The following is a 12,386-nucleotide window of genomic DNA, read 5'->3' as shown; positions in this document are numbered from 1 at the left end:
TTAAACAAAGTCAGATGGGAAAAAAGAAACTTTTGGCAAAAACGGCCTCAAGGTCTCCCTGCAAAGGCAGCTACATCTATCAAAAGCCCAGTACTTTCTTCCAAGCTCTTGTTCCTTGTGCTTAGGGACAGATTTTCTGCAGCTGAGCATTCTCTTTCCTTAAACCTTTCACAGAAGACAAGTAGTGCCTGAATAAGGACGGACCTAAACTCACTATGAAATTTCAGACAGCTATTGCTATTTCAAGCAAGTCATTTTTCCTAGGTATTAAAAAGATTGTTCAATTCAGTAGCTGTTAGCCACTATGGCTATGATGGGCTTGTATTTTGCTGAGTATCCCACAAATTCCTAACATAAAGACTACTAAACACAAATAGAAATAAATAACAATGGGTAAAGAGTAGCACTTGCACACCATGAAAGCAGAAGTACCCGTCATTTTCTTACAGGACGTGTTCTCCTTCCCTTTCTGTGGCATGCATACTGAGACGCTGTGATTGTGACTGCCCACATTCTGTTTAGCAGCTTATTTTAGAAAGAAATCTTTTCCTAAAACCTCTTAATGTTCCTGACAGATATAAAAAGATAAAGCTTAATTTGCTATCAGGAAAATGGCAGAGGATCAGAAGACAGACCTTCACCTGATCAGACTTAATGTTACGTGAAAAGTGCAAAAGAAAGAGGTATTCATGAAACCTTCCCATGCTATTCCAAATTCATGTTTGTCTTCACAACCCATGACATTTCTCAGACCATTTCTGCACTAAGTCCTTTATTTGTTTATTCCTTCCCAAGATAGCACTTCCATTTATAAAATTCACACCTTGGTTGCTAGCACAGACCTGGCTGCCTGACAAGCTCAGGTAGACCTGAAATGAGGTCTTCCCCTTGGCCTGCTGGGGCTGAGGCCTGGGCAGCTTAGATACTGCTTCTACAGCCTCCCCAGAATGTCCATGTCATTTCTTTAAATCAAAAGCTTCATTAAGTGATGAGGCACAACTATGAGCTCACTTGCTGCTTTCTCGTAATAACATGTGTACACTCACATGAAAGAGTGGAGGGGAATAAAAAGGCAATACATTTACTGCATCCCTCTGTCTGCATGCATTGTATGTTCTTAAAGCCAGGAGACACTCATCCTGCAAGGACGTCACCCAGCAGTTTTCAATATGGGAAATAAATGCCAATTCCACCTGGTTATCCAGTAGCTGCTGGTAGGCTAATGGTGACTCAAATCACCACTGGCAGAACACACCCCAGTTACATTTTGAGCAAGACCTGTTGCACTTCAGCCAGTCTTAACCCGGAGAGGTGCATCATGTGTGTAACTGCTGTTTTCTGAATGGTGGAGATCCTGTTCAAACTCATCCATGACTGCAGGGTAGCCATCCAGTAACCTGAATGATGTGATTACAACAGGAGATGTAATGTATTAGATACAGTGCCCTGGTCCCACATCATACTAGACAACCCTGATAAATGTAGCCTGGATTTTGAGAGAATGTCCCTGCATAATTTACCAGTATTGCTGGATTTCAGGTTGTGGTTAGATAGGAAACGTGCAGAATGGATCGTTCCATTCTTACAGGTTTCTGAAAAGAGAAAGCTGATGCATTGAAAGGGATAAGGCTGATAAAACCTCTTTGCTCCTTGCTAAAACATCAGTTTTGCTGGTGTGGGGGGAGAAGGAGGCATGGGGAGTAAAACTACACATCTCTTCTGTAAAAGAAAGATGGCTTGGTACCTCAGAAACAGTCTAGTAAGAACACTATTTCCCTTACCTAATAAAGTTCCCTGTCCAGTATTAAAGTAATCTTTCAGTAGCACTTCAGCCACCTCAAAGGGCAATTTAAAAAATAACGTTGGGGTTTGATGTTTAAACAAGCTTTTCCAGCAATTACTTGTTAATAGCATCCAGAGGCTCCAAGCAAGAAGCAGGACCCATCATCCCCAGCAATTTATAGTAGCAATACGGAGAGTGAGGCAGAGGATTTGAAGGGAAGGAAAATGCTGGGGGCAGGGAAAGGGGGAGGGTTAAAAATCACAAGTAAGATTGCTAGGTATATCCAACATCTGAAAACTGGAATAAAAGCCAATGCCATGTACCAAAGCCCTCTGGAAACACTAACTGTTAATGTGTGTGTATATATATATGTAAAAAAATAAAAGCAAGTCATGACTTCCTTGTTTGCTCAGACAGATGAGACCCAGCAGCTTTCCTGCAGCCTTCTGCTACCCCTTTGGCACCCTGGTGCCCTTGAGTACTCAGGTGTGCCAGGCAATGACAGCTGACAGGTACAAACTCATTTGCCCCAGGGCTGCCTGGCAAACGAACTCGGGAGAGCTCCGTGAGCTTGAAGAGAAGGAAGAAACTCTCCCTATTTTGCCTAGAAAAGCCTCTCATAGACCTGCTCCAGAGCTGCATGGTTTGTCAGGTGCACTGTTCACGCTTGTGCTGCAGTCCATACTCCTCCTCGGGGCAGGGGAATGCCATGCTGCAGTGAGCTCGCTTGCTCCCAGGTTCACATGGAAGCATTCCAAGCTACTCAGCTTCTGACAGCTCTCCAACTGCTCTTCCATGCTGTATTGCTTTACATTACATTGCTTTCCCTGCCAGGAGGCACTGCTGTATTACAGTACAATCGTCTAGCAAAATGTAAAACTGATTTTTTCACCTCCCAAATACCAACTGACTGTTGCCACTGCAGTCACAACTATAAGCCCTGCCCTGTATTAGACTTTCCCACTTTTGTGCACGTACAAGAGATTTTTAATACCTTCCCTCCCCTTCAGCCTCCTTCCCAACTTGCTGCTGCTTCCCTCCTCATCATGCTCCACAGCCCTTTCTGTGGAGGGCAGCCATCCTCAGCATCCAGCCCAAGGTGTCCCTACTACTCAAGGTAAAATGCCTAAGGCAGGCCATGAGGTGCATTTTCAGGCATCCAGACTAAGTGTAGCACCAAACACAGTGAGAAAAATAACTAGAAACATTGTAGTGACTCTCAGCTTCAACAGGAATCTGAGCCTGTTAGTAAGACAGACTTTTAATGAAGAAAATCAGCTATGGAAACATTTTATAACACACATTTTTAAGGTATTAGGAGGAATTTGGCTCTAATTCTCTTCATTTCAGTGTGCTTCAGAATCAGAGAGAATGATCATTATATCATTTACATTACTTGTGGGCTACAAGGCAAAACTAGTTCACTGCACTGCAGTGGAGCATTTCCTTTCTAGTTTTGAACTACAAAACCAGTCATATTACAAGAGCAAAGGTCTAGGTCTCTGTTCTTCAGGAGTAGCCAGAATAGGGCCAATTTAAAGAAGGAGGCTGGTAGAAGAAGCAGTAAAAAAAAAAGAAGCGGTAAAACAGTGTACAGGCAGTCTTTTCCCTTCTTATCCCTTGTGCAGTTGTTAAAGATCTGATCCAGAGGTTGCATCCAGGCTATCATTTTTAGTAAGAACTTATCTGTCCTTCATCAATTTTTCTATCTGTTTAGACTTCTGCTATCCATAACACCCTTGGCAATGAGTTTCACATGGTAACTGCTGCTTGACGGAGTACCTCCTCTTTGCCTGCTTTGAATCAATTTAGTTAACACGAGAACCATGAAGAATCACTCCCCACTCCCCTTCTCCACCCCATTCATGACAGTATAAAACATCTGCAATTCCTGTAATACATCAACTCTTCTCTATGTAAAAGAGAAGCCAGTCAACACGACCTGAGACCAATCTTTGATGGTCTTCTCTGGACATTCCCAAGCCCTCCACTACCTTCCAGAGGTGGCAACCAGAACTGTATGTTGTTGAAGATACTGGCACACCATGAAGCATTCTGATGGTTTCTGTTTGGTTTACCAGCTTGGGTAAACACCTAGAGAGCTTGTTGATTCTTCAGGGAGTGCAGCATTTCCTCGCAGCTGGCCATTAGTCTCTGCAAGAACTTTCTGGGGACTCACTGCAGGTACTGCTCTCAGGGAGTCTGTTGAGGTGCAGGTGAAATTTTTCATCTCCTCACAAATGCTGCCACAGATCTCTGTTTGTTTTACCCAATTCAAGCCAGTCAGACTCACAGCTTTCAAATCCCTATTTCCTCCCCTTGCAAAGTCTTCCCAAAAGCATGGAAGTTTGCAGCCGCTCAAAGCTCACCACCACTTTCTTTCACCTGTGCATACAGTGAGAAGTGCCACAAGCCAGAGAAGCAGAAAGTACATGGTTCTGCCGACAATCAGGGGAAAGCATTGTTACATTAAAATCTATCCTGACTAACCAAAGAAACTTTCTTAAGCTTATCCCAGTGAATATTCCAGTCTTAAAAAATTTCTCAGGCATTCCCATGTAATGGGTCACTGTCCTGAAGGATCAGACTTGGCAGTGGGATGCACCATTCTCTACCCAGCCTTGTGAGTCCCTGCTAATCCAAAGAGATGTACTTCACCAAATACAGCTGCTTCATGTAGTTGCTCGGTTTATCTCCCCTCTCTTAGCTGAACTGCCATGGTTCCAAAAGCCCTTAAAATTAATGACAGATATGCTTGTAGATTAAAATCTATCTACCTGTTAATGCTGTGTGCATCTCTTGTTCGTAACAGCACTGGCAGTCACAGTGCTCATCAGCCGCAGTTTCTTTGGGCTTCTTGGTAGTGAATGCTGGGAGAAACAGAGTAGTTGGTCTGACCCGTTCTACAATTTCTAGGAGGCAGTTGTCACACACCATGAGAAAGACAACCCAAAACCAAGTTACGGGCTGAAACACTGCATCTCAGCACACCTGACCAGAACACTGAGCAGACTCCTGTAAACACACGGTTAACAAAGGGAGCTCAAGACACCGTAAGAAAATAACAGCACAGACACATTGTACTTCTGTAGTTAGAAACCTCTACATTTGAATGAGCAAACTATAGAAATAGTAACCTTTGTACATCAACAGAACTCTACTACTACCTACAAGCATGAGATAGAATGCAAAAGCTAGGTGAATAATGTAAGCCAGTTCAGCATACTGAAATAAGAAACGGTCCTTCTGGAGATCTCATTTTCCAAACACTTTGCACACAGTGCCTGCAAAAATAACACTGAGCGTGTTAAGTGCTGGGGAGAAGAGTCCCTTTCCTTCAGTTTTCCAAGGAAACAAATGTGGGATAGAACATCACTTTTACTCAAAACAAATTTCCACCAAATTCCTTGCTGGAGCTCTGACATCCAAGCAATTCAGAAAGTCAGCAGAGACCTGCCCACACCCATCACCATTACTTTCCTAAGACTGGAAAGAGAAAAAGTTGTAAGTTTTGCACTCAGCCTCAAATGTTAGTCACCCCAATTTTCTCTTTTGAAGTATACACACAATATATACACACACACAAACACACCCATGTATTTATACACACACATAAATCACTTCTGGTGTTTCTTCTGAAATCCCTACTCTGACTGTTCTTGAAGTGCTGAACCTAATACATGCTTCCCCAGTTAATTTACCCCCTGTATTATACAACACTGCCATCCAACGAGGGATCAGAACCCCCTGAGAGCTCAAATACAGAATCCACCACAATCTGCTCACAATGAGCAGAAAAGTTACTGTTGTAAAGCAGTTTACAACAAGTGTCTTAAATGCTATTACAAAAAAGTGACAACATGGTCACAGCTACACCGGGCAAGGAAAACAGTTTTAGTCACAGGACTGGTTACTTGCTGCTGTCTGGGAAGGTGTACATCAAGGGGTGAGGAAGCAGTCCTGACACACTGGACCCATCCAGGCCATGAGCTGCAAAAAGCACGTACCATTTGCTCACATTCCCCCTCTCTGGTAATTAAGTGAAAACATGCAAGAAAATGCATTTCTTAGTCTAAAACTATCTAGCTCAACTGGTTTCAGAGAAGATTTAGCTGGGAGGAACAAGGATGCCCTCCCTGAGATAGATGTTCTGGCCTCCGGTGGGCATAACTCTCCCAGCAGGACTTGACAATTAGTAATGTTGATGCAGTAAATGCATTTAAGTTCAGTTCTGTTAATATGGCCCTTTCCCACCTGAGATTAGAGGATCTCTGTTCACCTGGTATCTTCTGCATTTATGTTGCCATTGTTCCAGAAGCAGAACTATTACTGGTGAGGAAAAGTTACCCATAGTAGGGGAATGGGCTCTTCTTCTAAGGCACAGAAAGGGGACAGTGGGTGAATTTATTCTGCAATTTAAGAGGAGTACTTCTTATCATCTAGGACATTTGCATAAACCAGCTCCCTCAGCTCTTGGTTTAATGAATAAAGGAATCAAATCTTTCATTGCATACTGCAAATAACCACAAAGATTTGCCATCTGAAACAGCTATACATGGCTCTCTCCCCATACCCACCACCTATGAATAAACATTTAAGTGATAATCTGGGAGAGCTGAAAGTGGGCAGAGCTCAGTGCCAAGCCAAGTTGATTCTTCAAGGACATATTTGCACAACACACTGCTGAAAATTTTGGAGATACTCTGCAGTGGCTTCACTATGTTCAGTTTTTCCTCAAACAAGTGTTCTTAAGATTTTGTAGCAAGCTGCTTAGTTTCCTGCTGTGCCAAATTTACATGGGAGAAAATTTAGCTGATCCATTAACATTTGCATGTCTTATTTCTTTGTGCTGTGAAAAGAGTCAAATGAAAGAAACTTGCCCCAAAGTGGAAATGGCGGCTGCAGAGCTGAGGGGGGGTCCCCCATCCTCACTCCCTCAGCTCCTTGCCATTTCAGACCTGAAGAAAAGCATAGCCAACAGGCAGGCAGAGGAATGACAAACCTGCACAGCATCTGGCTTCAACCGCTCCAGCTGCTGCTTACACTCAGTAGCAGAATCACATCCATCTCCTCTCAGGGACAAGCCCCAGAGCCACCCACCAGCCATGTGCCGGTGATGCACTATACCCAGGATCTATCCATCTATCTTAGGTGGAAAAGAGTATCCAAGGTACCTATCATGGCAACATCTAAATGCAAGTATCAGAGCCCTTTACAGACAAAAAGGTCTTTCCCCCAGGCTGTTTAAAATTTGCATGTTCCTATGTAGCACTGAAGATAGCAATGGTGATTCATTAAGATAATGATTTAAGTAGGAGGCTTAAGAAAGTCAGTGTGGATTAACATCCAAAGGGCTGCAGTTGGAGCTTCTCCACTCCAGGCTGCCACCTTCCCTTTTACGGGAAGTGATGAATTCCAAGAACCTAGAGAACTGTGAATTAACAGTAACTGGATCACAACTACAATGCACTAGAGCGCAAGAGCACCATCTCTACTCCAGTCCAACCTCCTTTGCAAGGTGAAGTACAGAATTTTATGCTGCAGGAGAGTTTCCAAAGCATTATAAATTATTGGCTTTTTCCTTCATTTCATTAGTTTGTTAGTGTAGGATCTCCTCAAGAAAAAAGCGTGCAAATTTCTTCTAAACTGTTTTTCTGTCCACCTTAAAAACAAGTTTTCTTCTAACCAGTTGTCTTTTCCACAACTGAATAATGAGATGCATTTGATTGCTCCCACATAATAATGTAAATACACATTGGAAAAAGCACACAGATCCTTTCCAAACCCCAATATTTAACCAATTTGCAATCAGTTACGAGTTAAAGCATGTAATCTGTCTGTAACATGAGGTTAATGCTCAGACAGTAAAGGGCGGCTCATGCTTCATCCCTGCTGAGATAGGGGCCTCCATACAGTGATTTTGGTAGGATACTTTCTGTTGCCTTCTAGAAAGATGCACAGGGAACCAGTTCTGCTATTCTGCTCACTCATTACAGTTGCAATAGGGCATCCCAGTATATATTGCCTCACTCACCACTAGCTGTGCTTGGTCTTAACGTCTTCTAGGCACTCTATCCCATGCTGATTCAGTACAGAATAGCTTCCTAGAATGCAATTATAGAAAGAGTAAGAGTTTGTGTTAAAAAGGGATTATTCTAGAACAGCTATTCCTTATTAACTACTCCAAATCACCTCTTTGTTAAGATGAAGAAGTTAATTGGGAATAACTCTTCTGCTCAGACTTATAACTTGCCTTGGTCTGAATCAGTCACCCTGTTTAGATGAGCTGTTAGTACGGAGTCATAAAATCACAGCAATGGCTTCACCAATAAAAACAGACTCACAGTTGCAATGGAAGTTGAGCTGTGGTGTAGACACAGCCAAGTTAGTTGTAAGGTGGCCAAATAACAGGATCAAAAAATGGGTATAGAACAGTTATTCCTATGTTAGATCTCATCAGTACTGCATGTGACTTTTTGTACAAGTCCTGGATCTGCACTGTTCAAACTTGGTTTATTCCCTAGATATATGGAGACCTTAACAGCAGGGAAACTTTGAGTTCTGTAGCTTCTTTGTTTATTCTTAGCTTGCAAGATTTCTCATCCAAAAAGGGCTGAGAAAGTACCTGGCACATCTTGGATGCTTATTGAATACATTAAATAAATCAAACGTTTTATGATAAAATTCCACTCCCCCACACTAAGCAGATGTAGGTGCAAGTCAAAGAGACTTGAAAAATTGCACTAAAATTGATTTTGCTCCAGTTTTCCCCAAAGGAAAAAATTTCTGTGTGGGATGAGACAAAAAACATGGAAAATTTCAGCTATCGTGAACAACTGAAAACAGAAATGGAGGAAAGACAGAAGCCAAAACTGAACTTCACATTCAGAATGAATAATTTATATTCTCTACAGTGTTCTGTATTACAGGCATTCCTGGACTTACACGTAAAGTGAAAGTCTGTCTTGGGCTCATCACACTTCTAGTGAAAAATGCCAGAGTCTCATAGGCTCCTGAGGGGAAATCACAAACCAGAAAGAAAGTTCTTCCTAATTTTAAGAGGCTAAAAGAGGCAGGACCCAACCAGCTGAACATGTGTGTCACAACACTAGGAGAGTTACTTATAGACAATTGTCAAGTCCTGCAGCACAAAAATCTGAGAGAAATACTGAATACCTACAACAGAAAACACAAAACCATCTCATGTTGCATGTGTTACAAGGTAACATACCCTATTTAAGGTTTCTTCTAGACTGTTAGAAGAGGACTTGGGTTTGGTATACATGACTGTTAAACATCACCATCTGCATGGTTTTCCATGCCTGAGGTCTGTGCCCAGGTAGTTGGGCTCTGGTGGGGGGCTCAGGGCAAAGGGTTTCAGTGGACATAGTCTAGCCATTTCCAAGGATGATACTGGCATCTCAGAGGAGCTCTGACACAGACAGCACGGAGCTCAGGATTTCAGGGCAGCATTCAACTGCCAGACCCACAAGACCATTTCTGTTGTCCCTGCAACTCCTTGTTCATACCACACCTCCCGCACTCACACTGACAAAGCTGGTCCATCCTGTACACAGAATGAATCAGGGATCCTGTGTCAAAAATAGCAGGTGATCCAGCCTGCCATTACTTGATTGCAGTACCTGTGTAACTATCAGTCTCCCTTTGCATATAGGCAGTCTTAGTCCATGTATGTAGGATTTTATAAGCAACTTTTATGGACTGTTTTCCTCACTGGAGAAGAAGTTAATAGAGACATGATAGAAAGGGGAAAGGGCAATTATAAATACACGCAAGTCAAGTGAGACAAAGGAAAAAAGAAACTGAAACCACTTCCAGTCTCTCTCTCCAAATTCCATACGCACGTTGTCTCTGGCACCACTTCACAGTAACCCCAAAAGACATTCACCTGCTCCCACAGCACCAAGAAACAAACAGTGGAACAGGAACAAAGCAGCTCCCTCCCACCTAGGATGACCAACGTCATCCCCTGATAGCGCATCACGAAGGGAAAACCTTACCATTAAAGCAGAAGAAAAACAAACACACATGAACACACACAGCTCTCCTGCTCCATGCTATTAGCATCCTCCTCATCTTCTATATGCATCTAATATCAGGAGATTTACATTCAGGGCAAAAGCTCATGCTGGCAGGAGAGGAAGGTACTTTGGAGAAGAGAGGGGAAGGCAGACAAAAAAGCTTACATTTTCTTGGCTTGTGATCAGCAGGCTGGATGCGTTCTGTGGAACTAGGCCAAAGTGTTAGTTATTATATTCAAGAGAACATCTGAATCCCAGCTCAAGGGAGCCGAGTTTGCGGCTCTCATTTATGCTGTATATCAATTGAATATCAAACCACATTTTCCGCCTTCTGAATAATAAAGCTTAATAGTTTGGGACTCCCATATGGTCTATTGTTAAAATATTTCCAAACACTGGCTGCTGTTTTATTTCTAAAGGAAAGATTTCTCTTTCCTCTTCAAGCTTTACTTGTTCAAAAGATGCTTGTAGCAAAAGCTAAATATATTAATCCTCCAAATATTTCCTGACTTCTAAGAAGAGCCGAAAAGTGAAAGGATAAGGAAAAACAAATACATTTTGAAATTGGCCTTTTTTTAATGTCACATGCAAATGTTTGTTCCAAGCAGAAGCAGCTGGTGCCACCAGGCTCTGCTGCTCAGAACAGGGGGTGCAGGAGCTTTCAGAAGCCACAAGCTGCTCTAACAAAGGAGGACCACACAGGCTCAAGCCATTCACAAAAGGACCCAGGCCGATTATTTGACTATTACTTACAAGGAAGCTTGGCCAGTAACGTAGGCAATAAATACTGGAGAAACCTGTTCTGTGCATAACCCGGGTTTGTCTTTTCAGAAGTCCTGCTCTCTAATTAGCTACTCATTCCTGGAGGGCATTGCTGATGGATGGCGTGTATCAATTTGGTATCTTTAAAAAGTTAAGAAACTTGTTAAATAATAAAAGCATCAGCATAATAAACACTCTGCAGGTCACTACTGCCCCTTCCCAGTCACACCAGGAAAGAGTTTTTGCAGAGAAAGACTTGGTGGCAGAGAAATTCTCTGCTTGCAAGGGCTGCAGTGCCCTGCTCAGCAGCCAGGTGAGAACTGAGACATGCTCAAAGGAGGACCAAAAGGTCCTGCATTCACCAGCTGCTCGATTAGCACAGAAGGACTCAATTGCTCAGTGAGCAGAAGCGAAACCACACAGCACTGGTTGTGCGCTGGTGTGAACCTCCAGCTCCACCTCATGCAGCTCTTGCCGTCCCCATGAAGCGCTCCAAGCTCGCTCTGACAGGAGCTCTCAGTGCAGCACCAGCTCACACGTCTGCCGGTCACTCAGCAAAGCAGAAGGTGCTGAGCTAGGCACAGCCAACAGCACAAAATACAGCACACAGCACAAAAAATGCGGCAGTTCCTACAGCTCGGGGAGCCAAGCAGAAACTTCTGCTCCCCTTACTCCTCTGTTCTTGCCCTCATTGCTGCTTCTCATTCCAGTCTCCTACTTTTCCCTCCTGCCTCCATCACCTATCTGCTCTACCATCGCCTGCTCAGCTCCACTGTACAGGTCTTCAGAGGCAGCTGTCCTAACCCCAAAACTGGTTGCTCATACTCATCAGCTGCCTCCTCTCCAGAAAGGAAGAAATTCCAGTACTTCAACATCTGTTCTCATCCCAATTTGGGGAGAAAAACTGGGATTAGAGACTCTCTGCAGAAGTTCATAAGTTCAGGAAAAAAAAGAACAACCAACCCCAACACTCATTTACTAACACCAGTGCATATTGTGCCGTTTGAAATGGAGTATTTTCACATCACTGAAACCAAAGTTGGTTCATTTTGGTTTGGTGACCTGACCTGAGAAATTTTGTTCTGAGTCAGTACACTCTTGAACTGTGTTGTTCCCACAACCTTGCACTGCCTCAGAAACTGCACCCTTGCAGCCTTATAACCCTGGTCTCTCTTCTGGATCAGACTCCCTATAGCACACACTGAGGTGTTGCATGGCACAGCACAGTCTCCAGGAGAGCTGTAACACCATATGGAAAGACCAAGACCCTTGGAGTTCAGCAGAAGAGGATGGGTACATCAAACAACAGCTCTCTGAACAGCTAAGGACTACCTGGAATCCAGCACAATGTTCTGAACCAATTCTGGGTGAAGCCAAGTAAAGCAAAGCAAAGAAGTATTCCTATACAGTTAGCATAGACAGGTTAATGTAACATTTCTGGTAAAAAGCTATGTATTAATTTTACAGGTGATCAGAAATCTAGAATTGGGCTTTGCTGAGGGGGGGGGAGGGGGAATCTTCAATTTTAAAGAAACTCAGTTTTTCCCTGAAAAAGCCTCTTCAAAGAAAAAACTTACAGCAGTCTGCTACTGACCACAGCAGCACTCTTACAAACTGTCACAGAGATAATACAGTGAACAAAGCTCACTCTTACAGAAATTTACCCTAACAGGAAACTTAAAATACAGCAACATCAGCACCCCTCTGCTTCCTAGTATGACCCAGGGACTGTAGGATGGAGTTCATCAGCTGAGGATAACATCTAGTGTAGGGAGAGCCTGACAAGCATTGAACTAGAG

At 43.1% G+C, this 12,386-nt stretch overlaps 1 protein-coding gene and 1 long non-coding RNA gene across 5 annotated transcripts in view; one reads left to right on the top strand and one right to left on the bottom strand.

Annotated features, from left to right (window-relative positions):
• The window catches only part of HIC2 (HIC ZBTB transcriptional repressor 2), a 33,667-nt gene extending 25,435 nt beyond the window's left edge, over window positions 1-8,232 (bottom strand). Inside the window, exon 1 of the mRNA XM_057411366.1 lies at window positions 7,818-8,232. The gene's annotated coding sequence lies outside the window, so the exon portion shown is untranslated. The remainder of the gene's footprint in view (window positions 1-7,817) is intronic.
• Window positions 1-12,386, top strand: part of LOC130600250 (uncharacterized) — a 217,446-nt gene that overhangs the window by 122,174 nt on the left and 82,886 nt on the right. The gene's annotated exons all lie outside the window — the stretch shown is intronic.

Source organism: Pezoporus wallicus, unplaced genomic scaffold (genome assembly GCF_028554395.1).
Source record: "Pezoporus wallicus isolate ANWC-B61680 ecotype Strahan unplaced genomic scaffold, APGP_CSIRO_Pwel_v1 contig_6401, whole genome shotgun sequence".
In the NCBI taxonomy this organism is placed as follows: Eukaryota; Metazoa; Chordata; class Aves; order Psittaciformes; family Psittacidae; genus Pezoporus; species Pezoporus wallicus.
This window is presented reverse-complemented; position numbering and strand designations above follow the sequence as displayed.